We start from the raw sequence: 22,225 nt of genomic DNA on the forward strand, positions 1-22,225 counted from the left end.
TAATACTATGTTGAATAGCAGTGGTGATAGTGGACATCCTTGCCATGTTCCTGACCTTAGGGGACAAGCTCTCAGTTTTTCCCCATTGAGAATGATATTCGTTGTGGATTTTTCATAGATGGCTTTTATGATATTGAGGTATGTACCCTCTATGCCTATACTCTGAAGAGTTTTGATCAAGAAAGGATGCTGTACTTTGTCAAAAGCTTTTTCTAGCACGTTTCTTCTTAAGATCTTCCAATCACAGCAGACATTTCTGCCTCAGGGTAATTACAACACAACACAAGGGATCTTAAAACTTGTAAAAATATCAGAACCACCTGGAGGGCTTTAAAATCTACACCCCCAGATTTTCTAAGGTCTGGGTGAGGGAGGGGGCTGGAAATTTGCATATCTAATGAATATCTAATGAATGCCTAGGTAATGTTGATCAGGGGACCACACTTTAAAGACTGCTGGGCTAATATTTAAAATAAATGAAGATTTTTTTTTTTTAACCTAATCTATTTATTTGACAGAGAGAGAGACACAGCGAGAGAGGGAACACAAGCAGGGGGAGCAGGAGAGGGAGAAGCAGGCTTCCCGCCGAGCAGGGAGCCGGATGCGGTACACGATCCCAGGACCCCAGGATCATGACCTGAGCCGAAGGCAAACGCTTAACGACTGAGCCATCCAGGGGCCCCTAAGTGAAGATGTTTTGCTGAGTTCCTATCTTTTATCTCCATCGATGAGGAATATAATTAAAAGGGAAAATGGAAGCGAAACACTAAAAGAATAGATTGAAGTATGAGAGGACATTCCCCAAAGAAAATACATTCATATTTTGAAGCCTGAATAAATAATATACTGGACTTCCAGAGATAAATTTTTATATGATCTCAAAGTCCATGTCAGTAACCTTTAAAGAATTATGAGGCATAGCAGTGAAATCAGAGTGATGGGAATTGAGGTATTTTGCAATTTTAAAGATGAGCCCCTAATCGATTCAATGCATGATGTAATGGTAAACTTTGAAGTAATACAATTAATACAAGATACATATACAAATATTTTACTATCAGTTTGTGATTATTTTAAAAGTTATGTAAGTTAAAATATTATATATTAATATATGTTAATATAAATATATGATATATATTTTATTTAAATGCATATTGATTATTTAGTATATTAGCTTATGTGCTATATTATTTATTACTTAATGTAATGTACTATTTGATATATTTAATATATTAGTTAATATATTTAATACATTATTTAAACTATATACTCTAAATAACTAGAATCCATTCTGGTTTCATTTAGAACAACAAATACTAAACTAACAGTCTATTTTTATAGATGTACTAGACTGGTATTATTAGGAAATGTTATACATATGTAACATATCTCGATTTCTGAGTAGAATTTGCACACTTCTCATAGTTTTGTATAATATGATGTAGTACTAAGATGGTGGAGCATTTCTATTTGCTCCTGTGTGTGGGGCGACCCCATTGAGGATGGGGGGCTAGCAGTGCGGGAGGTGAAGGATTCACCCAGGGCAGAACAAAAGAGAGAGAAGTTTTTTGACTACACTGCAAGGGAGCTGTGGGCCCAACAGCAAAGGAAAGACTGCCACGAGACAGTGGTGAGGACCCACAGTTACAGGGCAGAGTGGGGGAGGCATGGGGAGGTATGAAACGTTCCCCTTTTTGTTAACTGTGCCTAGTTCTAAGCAGCCCACTGGTTAGTTAGGGCTTATGGCTCTTCCGAGGTGGGTTGCCTAATGAGCCTATTTGCATTCAGCTCGGTGGTCACTGTGGGCCCTTGTCCTTTGCTCAAGGTCCTCTTGCTCAAGCCTCTTGTCTAAAAGTGGCCTCTACATTATCTGCGAGTAAAACCTCCCTCAAAAGGTGATTCTTAAAACCCTCCCGCTCTGGAAGGAAGGTACTGTTGTCACAGGAATTATATTCATTTGTCCTATTAGAACATGCACTTACCACTAACTTGTATGAACTCAGAGATGACAGGCATACTAGATTAAAAGTGACACCAAACCGAGAGAAACTGATAATTCTAGGCAAGTCAGAAATAAAATTAAAAGATAGAAGCCATAAGTAAATGGGTGAAATTGAACGTAAATTAATGCAGAGGTATTTCTTTCATATTATGTACTAGAGGCTAGTAGGAATATGAGTAGCAGGGAGTCCCATAACGTCTCACCTGGGAGCATACTGTCAATAAAGCACGTAATCATTGGCTTCATTATTGGCTTTGGTTCCAGGACTCACCTTTGAAGAGATACATTATGAGACTAAGATGCTCCACAGAACAACAGTGTGGAGGGCAAGGCGGAGCCCATCCCCACCCTAGATGGGCCACTTTGTCATGTTGATTATTCTAGATAAAAGTTACTTAACAGACACTCTGTGCAAGAAGGACTCTCTGACCCTCTGACCCTCCTCTGTCCCCTGAAAGCAGGAAAGAAATCTCCCAGAAAGTTGCCCTCCCTGTGCCAGGAGGTGGAGAGACAGCCTTCTCACCAGAGGCAGGGAATCCAGGGCCAAGAGGGCTGTAGAGACAATCCTTGTTCCTTCTCACTAATGACTACTGAGCCCAAATCCTGTTTAGAATTCCTCACTACTTGAAGTTCCCAAAGTTCAGTTTTCTTTGTCCTGTCAAATCCTCATAGATTTATCGTCTCTTTATCTAAAAAGTATAAACACTGTCTGCCTTGGTCATTTCTTTAGGGCTCAATTTCATAATTGGGCCTCTATGTGCCCAGAATAAAACTTTGTTTTTTTTGGTTTTTGTTTTTTTCTCTTGTTAATCTGTCTCCTGCTGATTTAATTCTTAGTCCAGCTGGGAGAACTTGAGGGTAGAGAAGAATTTTCCTTCCCTTTCCAGCACTCTCCCAGAAAAGGACCTCAAACAGTGGGTTTGCATTTTCTTTACTTGCCACTCTTCAGTTGAGCCCCGGAGCCAGACCACCGAGAACCTCAGGCAGGGTGTACTGCATACTGATAGGCGTGTATCTTTGTGGTAATAATGATTATCATATTTAATGTAAACAATGGACATAAGTGTGACTATGTCTATATTTAAATTACACACAAATACACAAATTCAATTGTCTTTCTGAAGCAGGAGAGCTAGGTTCTTGTCTCACAGAGTCAAAGAATGAATCTCGCCGACAGAGGAGTGAATAAAGCGATAGCAGTTTATTAAGCGAAGATAATAGAAGTTTATTAAGTGAAGATACAGAAAAAGCTCTCAAGAGTGAGATGGGTCCCGACAGGGTTGCCAATGAGGGCTTTTAGTGTTGGTCTTTTATAGAAAGCTAACCAGGGAACTTAAATCCTTTTAATGTTTCTATTGATATCACCATTGATCAAGGACTATCAATAACACCTTCAATGGCTTACTTCCTTTTTACCGTCTGGCTATTCCTTGTTGGTCACAGGTGATTATCAAAAAAAGACACTCACCCCACACATCTAGGGCAGGGTGGTTCCTTTTGTTCCCAGATCTCTGGTTTTTGTCCTAAAAGTCCTTTATATGAATTTCCTTGAAGATGAACCATTTTACAAGAGAATAAGAACAGTGGTTTTCCCACACCTCCACATTTTTTGGATTTCTGTAAGCCTGATCACATAGCCCCATATTTATCTCTCCCTACCTAGCCCCGCCTGTCCCTTACTCATTTCTGATTACTATCTATATGGTTCTAATGTTCATTCACCTTTTAAAAACTATATTGAATATATGAATTGCTTGTATCTGCACAAAATTGTTTCAAACAGGAAAATGTAGTTAGTTTAAAAATTCTAATGGCGAAGGTAAAAGGAGGTAATTTTGTCCTAAAAAAGATGTTTATTTGGAAATAAATGGCTTGAGATAAAATCTGAATGCAAAAGAAAGTTGTAGAAAGTTTGTGATGGGAAATCCTTGGAAAGGAATTTTTGGTGTGGTCAGAACGGACTAACATTGAAATGAATGTATTTTAAAAGTACATTGGTATAACATGGAAAGTCTGCTTTCTCTCTTTTCAAAAAGTTTTCTTGAATTGTTGGTCTGCTCTTGATAAGAAAATGTAAACAAAGGTTTTTTCTCTTTTGTCTGCCCAGAAAACCAGTTTCTGCGTTTTTGCCTTTATCAGGTCTTTGATGATCCCTAATCCTATTTAGGCATGTGTTTTAAAACTTCTTAAGATTTTAGCAAACTTCCCCAAGATTTAAATCGTAAACAAGTCTCATTGACTAATTAGGCTTGTTTGTTTGGCATGTTACCTTCTGGTAAAAGGTCATCATCACTCAATATTTTGATTATTAAAGTGTTATGTGTCACAGAAATACCCGGATTTCCTTGCCAGCTAAGTTGTAACCTCTTATCAGATGTTTAACCATGTCCATTTTTGAGTCTTGTCGTTTATAGTTACTGTTCTTATTCTCTTGTAAAATGCTTCATCTTCAAGGAAATTCATATAAAGGACTTTTAGGACAAATACAGGTTTTTGACATCTTAAATTCTAAAACTGAAATGGGACAGAATTTCCAGAACTAACTAAAAAGTTGCATTCCCACTGAACCAGAAATAGTAACATGGGACTAAATAAACTAAGAAGATTAGATTATGGTTTTGTGACTCTTATTTAAAACATTGCTGATTCTCTAGTGCTTACTCATCCAGATTAAGGAAACTTTCCCTTAACATCTATGACTTAACGGAGACGTGATAAAGTATTCATCTGTGAACAAAGCATTTACCTTTTCTCTCTACCTGAACCCTCTGATTGAAAAGGTCTCAATAAATGTTCTTTCTTCCATGGCAATCATAGTCATTTGCATAAGTTCAATAAGAATCTGTTCTCCATGTAACAGGACACCATTGGAAATGTTGGTTATTTTACCAAGGCTTTGACTGGAATGTCATATTTGAGAGAGGCATGTATAGACTCAGATATGACCAAACAGCTTTAAGGAACTAAGGTTGACTTTATGAAACCTGGAGCCATAAAGCCCCTTGAAACTGTTGGCCTGATACCTTGCTCACAGAGTTCCCAGCAGCCTCACCAGGTGAGTAGAGAATGTCACTTCCTGGCAGGTGCAGGAACCTCAAGATACGTTGGGGGCCTCATGAAGAGGAATCCGCCCACATCTACGGGTATTGCAGGCATGTCTGATGGCAAGTGCTTGGCTTGGCTTCTGGCCGGGAGAGGCTACTAAGAGTTCAACCTAGAGATTCCTTATAAAAGTTCCGGCAAAGCAGATTCTAAAAGATCTATATGATCAATCATTCTTGCTGAGCTTATGTAAATAATTAAACCAAGTTTGTTAAAACTGGACTTGTTCTGCAAATGAATTGGTCTTGATTTGGCTATCTCTAGAAATGAGGATTACTGTAGAGAGAAAAATTATGTTTCAATAACCCACCTTTGTGGATGTTAAATCCTAGATCTGATGGTCTTTAAATGTTGTTTGCTTAAGCTAGACAACTTGACGTGAACTTCAGACAAATACCTTTTCTATTTCTACAATATCTCATGTTTAGATAATCTTCATGCTTTTTATTCTGCGAGGATAATAACAGGACCCCATGTGCCTATGATTATTTAATCATAGCTGGAAAATGGGATTGATTCCCCAACGATTGTATAACTCCACTAACACCTTGACCAATTTGTGTGGCTGGGATGATAAAATTTTTCCTTAAAAGCCAGAGCACATCCCACTCCATGGGGTTGACTATGGACTTGTGGAGATAATGGATGACCCCACTTTCTTTACGATTGGATTGGATACTGTACCTGGGGTTGCCCTTATCTCTTGACAAGTCTTCTCCCACTTGCCAGTGATTCCTTGTAATTAGGATATTGTTAAGGCTGGGCCCCAAACAAAGCGGTCTTCTTGATGGTTTCATCCCTCATAGTCCTAGTTATCCTGGAAGCCACCCCTATTGAGGTACAATTACAAACAAAGGCTTTAGCCAAGCATGCAGCAGTGTTTCTGGTAAAAGGAACCTCAAAGCTCGCTATGGGACAGTAATGACTATGAGGTCATGTAATGACTATGAAGACTGGAATGACTTCACATCAGGTCCACAGTGTCTTACGGATCAAAGGCCACCAATAGACGAGGAGAGGCAACGCTTACAGGTACGCATGAAGTAATACTTAACCCCCGGCAGCTACCCTTATGCCCAGACCTGACCATCATACTTTTATAGAACACAACTGTTCAGAAGTTATTGATCTTGTCTATTCTAGTCGACCAAATTTAAGATGCCCTTATTGAAAGTGCAGGCGACAGTTGGTTTACTGATGGTAGTAGCTTCATGGAGAAGAAGGGTAAGAAAAGCTGGGTATGCTATAGTCAGTCTAAGTCAGACTGTTGAGGCCAAAGCCCTGTCAGCAAACACGTCTGCCCCCAAAGCAGAATTAATAGCACCCAACTGTGCTTTGCAACTGGCAAAAGTCTTAGAAATTAATATTTATACTGACTCCCCAAAATGCCTTTCTAGTCTTACATGCCCATGGAGCAATTTTAAGGAGGGGATTATTATCAAGCCATAACTCCCCGATCCAAAATGGGCCTGAAATTCACACAAATTCAAAGGATGGCCCTCCAAAACCGAATAGCCCTTAAAGTCCTGACTGCAGTTCAAGGAGGCCCAGTATTAGATGGCTGGCTCCTGGCTGGGACCCAGTGGCTATGCAGCTCTAACCTGTGGCCACGGCTTCCCCCAGGCTGGATAGGCCACTGTACTCTGGGTTCTGCCTAGATGCAAGGACGCATTATTAAAGCCATTATACCAACCCAGCCAACCTTCCAAATTTAAAACCACGGTGGACATGCTCTGTGTCTCATTGGTATAACCACCTAACATCCATCTTTGTTCCCTCTCTGAGACTGGAGGATGTTGTTTGGCATGTGGAAGCTCTTAATAAGTACATGGTCAGAGCCCTAAATGACACTCAAAATAGCATTTCTCTATTAAATACTAAAGTAATACAAATGCATGAATATAAAACTTGCACTATCATAAAAACAATGCTGCATATACATTCCAGATTACCACAAAAAATTTTTCTGGGTTTCTAACTCAAATTGGCACTTTAAATGATCTCTTTAATGATTGGTTAAAACTCCTGGACTGGAGGAAATTTATCAAAGGTCAACTATCAAAGACCTTTTATTCAGACTTCTCTTTCTCATTATAATATTAACCTTGTTTTGTTGCCATTTCTGGTGTCTCCGTGCCTAGTGTCAAGACTCCTTCACTGCCATAACTTCCAGCTGACAGATGATCTTTTCTACTCAAGGAGGTTCAAACATGTTGACTGCATTGGGTTCAGCTCCCCCCCTTTCATTGCTCCCCAGCTGACCAATATTCACCCAGAGGTAGGGACATCTCTATGCCCCTATTCGGCAGGAAGACGTTACAGAAGATGAGACATTCCACCTTTGAACCTTAAAGATTTAAGGGTCAAAATTGTTCAGGGGGGGAAATGATGCGGGAGCAGAAGGCTGGCTGAAGGCAAAGCACAAGCTGACGCCCTGCAAGGGCCCCCCATCCCCCACTCCTGGGTGGGACATGTGTGTCATTCTTCCAGGAATCTCCCAACTAAATGTTAATACCTTGCTGGAAGGGGCAAAGAACCTTAACTTGACAATGGCAAGGTCTTCAGTATCTGGTAGGTCCTCTTTAGCATGTGAAAGTCCTTTTGAAAACCTCCCTTTTCCTTACTTCCCCTAACTCCCAAGTATATAATCACCACTCCTCAAGACCCAGGTGCAACTCTTTCTGCTCACAGGTCCTGAACCCGTGTTTTAATAAACCACCATTTTGCACACACACACACACACATTTAAGGACAATAAATAGTGATGATGCTTAGGTAGGTGTAGGAATAAAGTTGGATTCTTGTTCATTTGATTAAGAATCTAAAAGTTCTCAAAGTTAATGTTATTCTTCTTTCTTTGGGGGTTTTTGGTTACATCGCCCTGATGGTATGGATGCTGTCAAAGGTTGAATGATGACTCTGGAAAGATATGTTCACTTCCTAATGCCCAGAACCTGTGAATGTGACATTCTCTGGCAAACGAGGTGATGAAGTCAAGAATCTTGAGAGTGGTAGTTATCCTGGATTATCTGGGTGGGCTCTAAGTGCATCACGGGTGTCCTCCTGAGAGAGGCAGAGGGAGAATGGACCAGGGCACACGGAGGAGGAGGGGATACGAAACCAGGAGAGCGGGCAGTGGGATGACAAGTCAAGGAGTCATACCGAGGCATGCCGGCAGCTCCTGGAAACAAAAGGAACGAGGAACAGATCTCCTCCCTAGCCCCACCGCTTCCAGAGGGAGGGACCTTACGGACTCCATGATCTCCAGAACTATGAGATCATCAGTTTCTGTTATTTTAAGCCACCAAGCTCCTGATAATTTGTTATGGCAGCCCCAGAAACAAATACAGTTGACTTCTCTGCTGCATCCTGTATTAACATAGTCCACATATCATCTTCAGGAAGTTATTTCTTATACCAAATCCCGCTTAGATTGCTACGGAGACAGCCATAGACTTTCCAGGCTGGAAGGGATCTTACAAGCCATGCGGTCCAGCTTCCCTCCAGTACTTGAAAACCCTACCTCCACAGAGAGGTTTACCCACTCGAGCCATCCCGTTTTTTCCTGGGGTAGCTTCTGCTCAGCCCTTTCCTGAGAAGCCACGAGAATGCTTCCAACAGCTTCCATGTGACGTTCGCCCAAACACTTGGTTGTGTCTACAATTTTCTCTCCATCTGCTTTTGTTCCTTTGGTCATTAACAGAAATGGTTATGAAAAATGTGACTTAACTATAAGAATTCCTAAAACAGAATTTGAAGAGGAAAGGCATTAGGTAGATTATGTAATCCAGTCTCTGTTTTATGTATGTTTCTATTTTCCCACATTGCCAGAAGGGTTCACTGCGTCATCACCATGTAATGTCAATCTTTTGGGAGTCCCGTCTTATATCATGCTAAAATCTGCTTTGTTTTAACCCATCAGTAGGAATTCTAACTTTTATGGAACAAACTATGCTCTGTGCATGACTGCCTTTTACCTATTTATTGTTTTAAGTTTTATTTATTTAAGCAATCTCTACACCCCACATAGGGCTCAAACTCACAATTCTGAGATTGAGTCATACACTCTTCCAACTGAGCCAGTCAGGCCCCCCATGACTCCTTTTTAAATACGCGAAGATAACTGCTGCATCATGCTTTAATATAGCATAGTCTACCCATGTTAAACACATCTGTGCCTTCCATGATTCTTCAAAGGTGAGTCCTGGAACTGAAGCCAGTAATGAAGCCAATAATTATGTGCTTTATTGACAGTATGCTCCCAGGTGAGACGTTATGGGACCTCCCTGCTACTCATATTCCTACTAGCCTGTAGTACATGGCTCAGGTCATGATCCCAGGGTCCTGGGATCGAGTCCTGGGTCAGGTCCCTGCTCTGCGGGGAGCCTGCTTCTCCCTCTCCCACTCCCCCTGCTTGTGTTCCCTCTCTCACTGTGTCTCTCTCTGTCAAATAAATAAATAAAAATCTTTTTAAAAAATGTTTTTATAAAAAAATAATAATAAATAAAATAACCAATATGACAAAGTTGCCCATCTTGGGGCAGCCTGCCCTTAGCCCCCAGAGCAGTCTTTTTTTTTTTTTTAATTTTATTTATTTATTTGAGAGCGAGAACACAAGCAGGGGGAGCATCAGAGGGAGAGAGAGAATCCCAAGCAGGTTCCACGCCCAGCACGGAGCCCTACACAGGGCTGGATGGTGGGATCTCACGATCCTGAGATCAGAGCTGAGCTGAAACCAAGAGTCAGGTGCTTAACTGACTGTGCCACCCAGTCACCCAGGAGCGAGGTTCTTGCTAGCTGTTCCTTGGTCAGGAGTTAAGTCTTGGTGTTCTATACATCAGGCACTAGTGGGAAGTCAGTCTCCAGCGTCTTAAGTTCCCTTCTAAAGAGGCAATGCAGGAGAGTCTCCGTTTCATCCCCTCCAGTTCCGTTTTAGAGTGAAATCCTTTCTCAGGGACAAGGGTTTGAATGTCACCACCGGCCAAGGGTCTTGGACTTTTGAGACCAAAGATGCATATTCCCTGATCTCTGGGATTTTCACTTCCCTGTCCATCAGCTTCCCTCCTTAGGTGAGCCTCCTTCACCCTGTAAATGCACACTGTTTTCCACCTCTGAGCCCATGTCTCTCTCTGCTAGAGGAGCTCCTACTAGCCCCCAAGAGGCGGCAAACCTCTCCTGTACATTTTTGTAGCCAACCTGATTCTCCCTGGATCATCCTTGTAAGGGTGACAGAGGCACCTTCCACGCCCAGCCTTGCTCCTTGGTCTCTAATCTCTGGAGTCTCACTGCAATGGGGAGATTTGCAAGGTTTGCAGCCACTCCCCAGATCCCCAGGAGGCAAGAAGTTGTCCTTTAAAGTCATATACCCTCTCTGTACCTGGAAGAACAGGATGACCCAATGTCTAGACACAGACTTAAATCTGCCTGAAAATTTCCCATAACTGGCTCCCCTCCCAGTCCCCAACAGTGGCTCTTTTGTCTTTAGCTGGAGAGGTATTTAAGGTGGTGGCTTGAGCCATTTTGGGGAGTTTTCGTGGGTCTCTCCCAAGTATCCAGGGGGTATCCACATCATGCTTGTTTGTTTTTCTCCTGTTAATCTGTCTTTTTATTACAGGGGTGTCTCAGCCAAGAACCTAGAAGGGTAGAAGCTATGAAAATTAATAAAAGGAAGTATCTTTAAGAATGGAGTCAGAGGGCCAGCAGAGGGCGCTCTCACGCCAGCGCGCCCTGTCAGTTTCAGATGCAACAGAAAGACCTTGCAGGTGGCTTTACTGCCCCAGCAGGAGGAAAAAAGCCTTCCTCCCCTCCATCGCTTACAGCCCAGTCAATGAGAGACTATCTCAACTCAGCTGATGAAAAGCTAGTACACTTTGAAATCTCAGGTCGCTCCAATGAACTTTTAGTTTATAACAACCTTCCCAAATTCCCTGATCCTCTACAAAAGGGCGTTTTCCTTTGCCCATGGCTTTGACTGTCCCAGATTGCAAGTCTCTGGCTATTGCTAAGTGAACCCATTTTTGCTGGTAAAATAACTGGCAGTCATATTTTTAAGGTTAAAGGGGAAATTAGTTTTCCTCTCCTACATGTAGGACAGCGGTGAGACCTTGGTGAAGTGAGTAAGGGAGAGAGGGGTGGGAGACAGATTAGAGGTAGAGGTATGAAGGGGATCAGAACATGCTACCCCAAAACATGCCAGATTAGCATATGGGTTATTTTGAGCTGAAGGCAATTGACACTCAAAAGAGGCAGAAAGACACCTCCTTGGAGCTCCCTTATCTGACTAAAAGCAGACAATTCTGAGAAATGAGGTCTGCCAGAAATCCCTTCTCTGGGGGAATTTTATGGCCATGAGGCAGTTGGAAAGTCAGCACCGAGATGAGTCTGCACAAACAAACTTTACTAACATAACCCTTATTGTCTATTAATTTCCCCATATATTTCCTTCCCACAATTCACTGCTCCCAGAAGCCAAGCCCCTCTTTTCCTTTGTCAGCTCATTTCTCCACAATTTTTCACCCTTTGTTAAAATGGAATGTCAGCTTCCAAGGCTAACTGCTTCCTTGGATTTTTCATTTCTTTTCTGTGGAGTCCCCATGCACATAAAGTTGAAAATAAAATCTGTATGCCTTTTCTCCCGTTAATGTCTTTAATTGACACATTCTAGGAACTGAACCTAAGAGGGTAGAGGAAAAGTTTCCTCCCTACAGGAAGGATGGGTCACTGTAGGATTTGTTTTTTATGGTGGGTAAGATGGTCTGAATAGAGGAGGGACATGATAGACTATAGTACAAACAGGGCAGAAGCAGGGAGAGCAGTCAGCAACATTTGCAATAATTGACTAAGAGATGCTGGTAGTATGGACCAGGGTGTAATGATAGAGGTGGTGAGCGGTGGTGAGATTCTGGGTACTGTTAGATGATAAAAATTCAGCTAAATAAATGTGAAGATCTAATTGGCTTTATTAAATGATTCATGAATTGGGCAGCATCCCATCTAGCAGATAGAGGGGAGCTCCACTGAGCTAAATTAAAGAAAGGTTTTTCAAAAGTAAAAATGAACTATTGGAACTTCATCAAGATTAAAAAAAAAAAACAAAAAAACTTCTACACAGCGAAGGAAACAATGAACAAAACTAAAAGGCAACCTGTGGAATGGGAGAAGATATTTGCAAATGACGTATCTGATAAAGGGTTAGTATCCAAAATCCATAAAGAACTAATAAAACTGAACCCCCCAAAACAAATAATCCCAGTTTAGAAATGGGTGGAAGACACGAGTAGACACTTTTCCAAAGAAGACATCCAGATGGCTGACAGACACACAAAAAGATGCTCAACATCACTGATCATCAGGGAAATACAAATTAAAACTATGATGAGATACCACCTCACGTCTGTCAGAATGGCTAAAATTAACAACACAAGAAGCAACAGATGTTGACAAGGATGCAGGGAAAGGGGAACCCTCATGCACTGTTGGTGAGAATGCAAACTGGTGTGGCCGCTGTGGAAAACAGTACGGAGGTTCCTCAAAAACTTAAAAATAGAGCTATAGTCCAGCAATTGCACTACTAGGTATTTATTCAAAGGATACAAAAAAAGATACAAAGGAGTACAAGCACCCTGATATTTATAGCAGCATTATCAACAATAGCCAAACTATGGAGAGAGCCCAAATGTCCATTGACAGATGAATGGAAAAAGAAGATGAGGTTTATATATATATATATATATATATATATATATATATATATATATAATGGAATATTACCCAGACATCAATAAGAATGAAATCTTGCCATTTGCAACGACGTGATGGAGTTGGAGTGTTTTATGCTAAGCGAAATAAGTCAGTCAGAGAAAGACAAATACCATATGATTTCACTCATATGTGGAATTTAAGCAAGAGAAAAGATGAACATATGGGAAGGGGGGAAGGAGAGAGGGAAACAAGCCATATGAGAGTCTTGAGGATAGAGAACAAACTGAGGGTTGATGGAGGGAGGGATGTGGGGGATGGTCTAGATGGGGGATGGGCATTAAGTTGACCATGGCCTTAATGATGTGTGAGGGGCACTGGGTGTTATATGTAAGTGATAAATCACTAAATTCTACTCCTGAGACCGATCTTGCACTGTATAACTAAAATTTAAAATTAATTTAAAATTAAAGAAAGGTTTTTAAAGGCAGAGAGAGGGCATTAAAAAAAGAAGGAAGGAATTTATTAGCAAGGAATACATTGTTTAGGTAAGGCCGCCCTCCTAAGGGGAGCGGAAGGGGTCTATAGTAAATTCCCTAGTATTGACCAGGAAATCCTGTGTTGACCGGTTGAAGGTTACATTCCTGGAGGGTGAAACTGCAGTTGGTTTAGGGATTAAGTCTTGGTTTCCTGATTTGGGGCTTTAACCTCAGTGATGCCATTTGGGGCCTGTGGTGGTGGTTGCTTTTTAAACAATCTAATTGGCTTTCTTAAGTGATTCATGGAGTGGGCAGCATCCTACCCAGCAAGTAGAGGGGAGCTCTGGGGAGGTGTACAAAATGGGAGGCTTTTACAGGAGGGAGGGTGGGATAAGTAAGTTATTAGCAAAATAAAAGAAAAGATTGTCGCAGGCAAGGTCACTTCCCTTAGGGGGAAAAGCAGAGGGTTTTTATCCTGCAGATTACCTTCTTTTGCTTTGCCGTTAAGGATGGAGAGGCCCAGGGGGCAGACTACCTCACTAGTGCGGACGAGGAAGTTCCTGGCTGACCGCGTAAGACTGCATTTCTGGGGGAGGTCAGAACTGCAATCGGGTTAGTTATGAAGCCCAGGTTTGGTGACCTGGCCCAAGTGACACCATCTGGGGCCTGTAGTTTTCTTTTTAACGGTATATTTTGAAGTGTGAGCTGGCACTGTTTACTGATAGATTAGACATGGCCTAATCTCTAAAGAAAAGACGGGAGTCAAAACTAATTCCGGTTTCCAGATATCCTTTCCTCAAGTCTGTGGGGGTGACATGAAGGGGAGCAGAATCTGCCACCCCAAAATACGCCACTGTGACACATTGGTTTTTGTTTTTTTTTTTAGTTAAAGCTACATGAGAAACAGCCAGTGCAAGAAGGATAGTCTGACCCTGCTTGTCTCCCTGAAAACAAGAGATAAGTCTCCCATGTGAAAGGTACTCTCCCTGTACCAGCAGGGTACAAGGCATCCTTATCACTAGAGATAGGGAATCTAGGGCTGTTAAAAAGAAAACCACAACTGAGGGATAGCAGAATAATCCACACCGAAATAAACTGATTTTTTTTTTTTTTTTTGAGAAAAAGCAGACCCAGAAGCTCTAAAAACAGAGTAGAAGGTACCCTTTTGTAAAGATGATTTACATTTAGAAGAGAAATCTCCATTTGTAAGGGTGACTCCCTGTCTATACTGGGAAGAGAGTGATGACTGTAAATCACTAGAAATTCTATGGGGGGGGTGGGGGGGGAGGCCCCAGACTTAAGTCTGTATAGCAACTTTACTGTGCTTTGCCTGGCAACTTCCCATACTGCCTCTTTCCCACCCTGACCTCAACATCTTTAGCCGAAGTGGCTTGGGCCGTTCTGGGGAGTTTTCCTAAGTACAGCTCTCTCCTATGGAGACCTGAGGTATACCTGTTATTAAACTCGCTTGTTTCTTCTTGTTCATCTGTTTGGTAATGGAGGCGGGGGGAGGCCTCAGCCAAGAGCAATGAAAGATAGAGGGAAAGTTGTTTTCCTCCCCAACAGAGCCTATATCAATAGGGGTAGAGAGAAAATCAAGTTAATAATAATGCAATATGTTTGCTCTCTCTGTCTTGTCAGTTCACAAATGTATCGTTTCTTTGTCTGAAAGGTATACAAGCTCCCTGCTTTGGTCACTTGGTTGAGTCTCGTATTTTGATGGGGCTCCCATACTAGGAGATTAAATTCCTTTTTCTCCAGTGCATCGGTCTTACGTCAGTTTGATTATTAGGCCAGCCAAAGAACCAACGCGGTAAGGGGGAACATTCATCCAGCCCTACACCTTGCTCCTGCCCAGTGGGATCAAGAGGAGCTGTTTTTCAGATTTTCAGTAGTTCCTGCTTTTAAGGGACTAGGTCAACAGGAGTATGTGCCCATTTGAACCTAAGACAATATAGCCCGGGGGTGGGGAGGGGGGCGGGCGGAGGGGGGCCAGTGTGAGTCTTGTCAGTGTGGTGCTTCCCGAGCACTTGCTACGACAGTCAGTTCTTGGGCGCCACCAGCGATCTGCTGAACCGGCAGCCCTAGAGTCCGTGGCCCAGCTGTGTAACAAGCCCACCTGGTGACCGCCATGCATGCTGAAGTTTGAGAACCCCTGGCTGACACTAACTGGGAGACCCTGAGGCGGGACCTAGTGTCGGTGTGGAGAGGCAGGAGTAGAGTGATGAGGAGTCAGCCAACACGGGGCCGGGGAAGGGCGCACTCCGCACAATACCATGCTGGAGAGTGCGCGCTCATTCGTCTGCTCAGCTCAGCGGAGCATCTGGTAGTTGCCCGCGAGGTCTCAGCAGCTGTAGATGCAGCAGGGAGCTAAACACACCAAATCTCTGTTGGGAGCCTCTCCTCTGGTAAGCAGACAGAAAAGAAAGGGAAACGAATGGTATGTCATGGGGAACCAAATGAGTGAGAAAAAACACAAAGTAAGAAAGAGGGGTCGAAGGTGTGCGTCCTTCTGAGGGAGGGTATGGCTGCGTCAAGTAGAGTGTTCAGGAAAGGCCTCAGTGATAAGATGGCCTAGAGTTTCTGGATGAAAGACACTCCTGAGGAGGAGAGAGACTGAGGAGAGGAGAGACTCCGTGACTATTCGAGGGGAGAGCTTGGGGGTCACAAGGGAGAGACACTAAACACTTGTTGAACTGCATAGCTCTCCATGGTTGGAGCGCGCGAAGAAGGCGGGAGCAGGAATAGATGAGGGTGTGTGTGTGTGTGTAATGGGCAGGTCGGGTCTTGTGCATGATTTTAAGGAATTCATGTTTATCTATACCTAGTTACACACTATCTCTTTGCCTCCCTGCCCCCAATCTAAGCTGAGCCCCTAAGCAGGAGCTAAAGGGGAGGCCCTGGTTCCTGGAGAGGGTAGGGGTGGGGATGGATGAATGAGCAGTGGGGTCCTTAAGAAAGACCATACTCGGTTGGTTGGTTCAGCTGCGGATCATGGTCCCGGAGCAATGGTGAGATTTTAAAGGTGTTTAGCTTCTGAGTTTGGCCCTTAACTTTGTCCTCACAATTGGCAGACGTCCCTGAAAAAGAAAAAGACTGTAGGAAAGTCTGTGCTGCAAAGGGAAATGTTGGCAGGCCCTTCTGTGTCATCTGATTCTAGTCCAATGGGAGCTATTTTACAGCTCTGTGAACTGTAGGTAACTGATAGCAATAGAAAATAATTCGTGTCTATAGACACGCAAATTAGTTGTGTCTCCTGATGGGACATTTTCCTCCTTCTCGGCCCACTCCCCCCTACCCACGCCCACCGCGGAAAAGCCAGTTGCGCCCCTATTTACACATTCACATCAAATTCCCTGATCTATACGTGGCATCCCTTCGAATTCTCCTCTGACCTGGTAGTAACATCTCATCAGTTATTTCATTAAGGGGCTAAAAAAGGAGTTCATTTTTATATTCATAGGACCGTTATGATTGTACCTGTTTTGGTTTTTGTTTTGGAAATTACCCTTCATTGAGACCTCTTCGGTGCCACCTACGTAACCACGGCAACCGAAGCCTGCCTCTCCCCCTGCCTTGCTTTTCTCCCCAGCGGCCCGCAGAGAGCGATGCTGGGCCCCTCCCTGCGCCGCCCCGGGGGTCCCACCCCGCTGTGCCCGCCGCGTGCCCGGGGGTCCCACTGCGTCGCCCCCAGCCGTCCGGGCTCCGGGTCGCGGGATTGCCACGAAAGTGAGGTTTTCCTGGAAAATGGGGAAGAAGGATTATTACAAGGTTCTAGTCAATAAGAGCAGAAAACGAGCTAAAAAAAAAAAAAAAGAAATGCACGTGTATTGGTATTAGCGAGAAAAACAGCAGGCTAACCCTTTTCTACTCCCGGCGCTCCCCGTTTCCCACGCCAGGCATTGGTGGTTCAGTGGTAGAATTCTCGCCTGCCACGCGGGAGGCCCGGGTTCGATTCCCGGCCAATGCAACGGTCTGTGTGCTTCTTTTTTTTTTTTTCCCTTTCAATCCTTTCAGATCGTTTTGAAATTGCCCCCGTGTAGTAGTAGGATCCCTTCCTCGTGCGGTTTCTGAGGCTGCTCATCCCTTCTGGGACTCAGACGGGACGCAGAGCCGCTTCCGCGGAGGTCAGCGGCGCAGGCTGGCGGCCGCCGTTTCCCCGACAGGCGCATCGAATTTCCTGCTTTCAGAGTATGTGGAGTCGGTGTGCTCTGGACTCATTCTGTTGTTGGAAGCGTGGATAAAACGGATGTGCAGGCTTTGAGGAGGAAGAAGAACTAGGACAAAGGCCGCAGCCTTTAGAGGAAGATGTGATAAAGGGATTACTTAGAGGCCGCCTGCCGCAGCGAGCAGAGTGGCGCAGCGGAAGCGTGCTGGGCCCATAACCCAGAGGTCGATGGATCGAAACCATCCTCTGCTAAGCGGCGTGTCGTTTTTGCTTTGTTTTTCAACCTTCCCGGCCCCCCCGCTCCCCCCCCCAGATTGGATGAGTTTAGAACATGGGCCTAGAATCCTCTTTCCCCTGCGTTTCTAAGGAAAGCTTTAGTAACTTTTGGACGAAAATAATCCACCAATCAGAGATCTCAAACTAAGCAAGGTCAGGTGACCCCTGTCGGAGAGCAGAGAATTGATTTTAACCCATCACTAGGAAAAAAAAAAAAAGCACACAGCAACTGAAGCCCTCTTTTAAACGGCAGCCCCAATCCTAGTATCTTTTTCAGGGCAACTCTACCTGAATTTGATGGGCATCTCTCCCCTTCTTGTCGGGGCCGTTGGGTGAATAATTGTTATTTGCAAGGAGCAGCTGCAGCCTGGATGAGTGGTGGATAGAGCTCGAGCCTTCTGACTCCTCGAAGTCTTCGCCTTCACTTGTAGTCCTCACTTGGAGGCTCTGGATCCAAGTCCTACATGGATGGTGACTGTTGAGATTTCCAAACCGCAGAATTTCAGAGGCCTAGTCGCTCCTTGCGTGGAGCCGTATTCCTCTTGCAGAGCTGAGTGTCCATTTGATGAGCTTTGGAGGAGGACAACGAGACTGAGACCAGCTCAGTCTTCCCCACCTTCCTTCCCGCATTCATCACCTGGAATCATCTGCACTTTATTAATATCTACAACTTACATTCTTTCTCTATCAGGTTGTAAAATAATCTAATGAGTTAAAGGCGACCAAAGACGCGCCCCTCCGCAGATCACGTACCTGGAGGCTGCCTCATGGCACCACAGTGAGTCAGTGAGAGGCCACCCTGGGATCCCCTTCTTCCGCTTCCAAGTAGTTGGTAATCTGTTCTGACAACTCACATCTCTTTTATTAATAACCCCCTTTCCCCTTTTTATTTTTTTATTTTTTAAAGATTTTATTTATTTATTTATTTTACAGAGACACAGCGAGAGAGGGAACACAAGCAGAGGGAGTGGTAGAGGGAGAAGCAGGCTTCCCGTGGAGCAGGGAGCCCGATGTGGGGCTCAATCCCAGGACCCTGAGATCATGACCCGAGCCGAAGGCAGAGGCTTAACTAATGAGCCACCCAGGCGCCCCTCCCCTTTTTATTTCTCCATGTCAACATTTCATTCTCAGGCCTGCCTTTATCGGTAGGTACCGACAGGTTGGAATGCCAGCACTTAACCTTGAAAACACAGACCTCTTCTGGTGCAGGACAGAGAAAGCCCCTTCTCTGCAGCTGCTGAGGAAGAGATCCTGGAGGGCTTCATAAAATGGACCTGGCCACTGATACTTCCGATGAAGGATTTTCAAAGACGGCGACTGACTTCAGATTGTATGACCTCTGAAAGTCACGTTTGGATTCTAAGTCTGCAAATGATTGTCTTTCTCTTTATTTTTTAATTTTAAATTTTTTTAATTTAAATTTTACTTAGTTAACATACAGTGCAATATTGGTTTCTGATGTCTTTCTCTTTAAAAATGTGTTGCCCTCGTCGTAAGATGCTAACTGGAACTGCCTTTTCGCCTTCAAGACCTTTACCTTTGTGATATTTCTTTGTTCAGTCAGAAGACAATTCGGTTCTTATTTCTTTCATATGCATGAAGGTAAAGTAAAAAATAAAATAAAATAAAATCAGTGATTCACTAGACAGTTGATTTAAACAGAATGTGAGAGTCTGTGTCTCATTTAAATAGACAGTAGAAAATGGGCTAAAAGAGAGAGAAAGAAAGAGCCTGGGTTCAGGGAGCAAGGGTGGGCCGTTTGCAGAAGGGAGTCACAGTAAGAAGGGAAGGAGTGGAACTTACTTTAAGATTCTTGTGGCCTCTACAGTTTCTTTCCTTTCCTTTGTGATGAGACAGGAGAGATGGGGACAATCAGCAAAAGAAAACGGAGAAAATGTTGAGACTAGACCAAAGAAAAGTAGGTAGAGAATATATCACAATAAGACAAAGGTCACATAATTAGAGAGGAATGGGTTTATTTATCCAGGTAACTATTAAATCCATAATAAACAACTCCAAATACCTTTCACCACTTCTCTTTCATTGTTGGTAGTGGCTTAAAGAATTTTAAAGTTTTCTTTTAGCTCACTTCTTTATCCATTTACTTAAATGGCACGAAATAGCTGGTGGATGCCTGGTCTCTGCCCAGAGCTGCCAAGCAAACAGATTCTTTTCAGGGGAGGATTTAGGAAGCTGGAGAGATCTGGGCATGGGATCTGGGCTTTGGTGGCAGGGGAAGGACATAGGACAGCTTGTCATGGGCACAAAAATCTCTGTTAATGCCCAGAGATCTCCACCTGTGAGCTTAAGGGTTTGATGAAGCATGCAGACATTTTTTGTTTAATCTGCGCTATGTTATACATTTTTTACTAGCTGCCTATACTGAAAATTTAGAATATCCCATATTAAAATGCATATCCCCTTGAAAAATGGAAAGTTTCGCTGTCCAGGGATTGCAGCTCCGCAGGGCAACGATCAGGTGAAACCCATTGCATAGGCCTTGTGTTCTTCGGGTCTCCGACGTTCCAACTGGTCCCCTTCACGGGCAGATGCTAGCTGGCATTTTTCAACGTACAGTTGTTCTTATAGCGGCAGTAAGAGAACAGTGAAATACGCTATTAAAACCGGGAAAACAAAATTTGGTGTCAGGAGTCCATGTGCTTCAAGCAAACTAGCAAAGAGCACCTTTCTTTGTGGAGCTGAGGCCTGATTTCTAGTATCCAGCCAGTTTCGCTCTTATGGGCTGGGCCTTTGTGAGCATTTGACTTTAAACCTCTGGTTTGGGGGACAGCACAGCTGTCTCTAGTGGCAGCTTAAGCTAGATGTAGGTATTTTATGAAAGACAATCTGGAATAGAAGGTTGAGAGCAAAGCATGGAAAATGGCCTTATGTGCTGTTATGGATTGAAGCATGTTCTCTCAAAATTCACATATTTGAGCTCTAACCCCAGTGCGACTGTATTTGGACACATGGTCTTTAAGAGGTAATGAAAGTTAGATGAAGTCATAAGGAAGGTCCTAATCCTATAGGACTGATGTTCTTAGAAGAAAGGGAGAGACTCCAGAGGTGTGCAAACAGAGAAAAAGGCCACATGAGTTCTCAGGTGCAAGCCCAGGAGGGAAGCCAAGCCTGCTCACACCTTGATCTTGGACTTGAAGCCCACAGAACCCTGAGAAAATAAATATGTTTTTTTAAACCACCCAAATAAATGGTATTTTGTTGTGGCAACACCAGAAAACGAATGCAAGCATTTTAATAGGATGTTTGAACTTGGTTAGGTAGGGAAGTGTCAAAGAAGGACTAAGAGAAACATTTGGAAAGAAACTCTACGAGCAAAGAGCAAGAGTCAGACTTAGGGGGAAACACACATATTTAAAAGGGCAGAGGGACCTGCAAAATGACCAAGGTTACCAAGTGTATACTGACTTGTTTGGTAAAGAAAGTGCAACTTAGTTATATGTAATCATATTCCTAAATCCTGACGTGTCTTCAAAGAGCTGCCCAGCAAAATCAAGGGTATGAGTGTTCTGTCAGATGTTTAGGTTTACAGGAAACATTAAAGTATTTATACTTTGAGGACCAGAAATACAGAACAGGGTTTTTTTGTTTGTTTTAGGTTGCTGAGTATTTTGATTATTTATTTACTTATTGACATCTTTGACTCCCCTTCTTTCATGAGCACGACCGACTGTTGGAGAGACTTAAATCCAGTGGCTGAAGGGAGATAGAAATAGTGACTCTATGTACCCCAGCTCACGGTCGTCCTTGGGAAGTTGAACTTCGAAGAAAACATCTCAATTCGATCTGGAAAAAGCAACGCCCTGGATCTCTGCCTCCGCTTTCTGCCACAGGATGGCAGTAGAGGGCAGTGCGCCCTAACCCGCCGCTCCGAGGGCCTCCCAAGGAAAAACATCAACGCCAGGAAGAACGAAGAAAAAGGAGGGAAGGAATAGGATGCAGAGTTCAAGAACACGATGAAATTAGGGAACTGCTCTCCACCAAGTAGGGTTGTTTATCGGCGAGATCTGCCGCCAATCCCCAAGGCTTAACGACAGGGGCCATTGATAAAGTGTAACCAAAGGCGAAATTTCGGCTATTGACTGCGGCAGCGCAAAACTGGATGCCTCGTTCCAGAGGGCGTCAAAGAACCCACACTAAATCGGCATGGTAGTGAGCCTAAATGTTTATCCAGCGTTTTACCCTTCTTCCCAGCTACCTCCCCTCTCCCAACCTAGCCCCCCAAACACTACCAAAGGCAACTCACTACAGCCAAAATGCATCAGCTCTTCTCTGAAACTGTAGGTGGCTCTGAAAAGAGCCTTTGGGTTGCGGTCGGCTGCAGGCGGGCTCACTTGGAGCTGGTGTACTTGGTGACGGCCTTGGTGCCCTCGGACACGGCGTGCTTGGCCAGCTCCCCGGGCAGCAGCAGGCGCACGGCCGTCTGGATCTCCCGCGACGTGATGGTCGAGCGCTTGTTGTAATGCGCCAGGCGGGACGCCT

The 22,225-nt window shown here is 43.7% G+C and overlaps 2 non-coding genes across 2 annotated transcripts; both read left to right on the forward strand.

The window, feature by feature from the left end:
• Window positions 1-17,180: 17,180 nt before the first annotated feature.
• TRNAG-GCC (transfer RNA glycine (anticodon GCC)) lies at window positions 17,181-17,251 on the forward strand. The gene has a single exon. It is a non-coding gene; the product is annotated as a tRNA-Gly (tRNA).
• Window positions 17,252-17,629: 378 nt separating this feature from the next.
• TRNAM-CAU (transfer RNA methionine (anticodon CAU)) lies at window positions 17,630-17,701 on the forward strand. Its single transcript has one exon. It is a non-coding gene; the product is annotated as a tRNA-Met (tRNA).
• The last annotated feature ends 4,524 nt before the right edge of the window (window positions 17,702-22,225 follow it).

The sequence above is a fragment of the Leptonychotes weddellii genome, chromosome 8 (assembly GCF_054177405.1).
Source record: "Leptonychotes weddellii isolate Sample4059 chromosome 8, ASM5417740v2, whole genome shotgun sequence".
Lineage (NCBI taxonomy): Eukaryota > Metazoa > Chordata > Mammalia > Carnivora > Phocidae > Leptonychotes > Leptonychotes weddellii.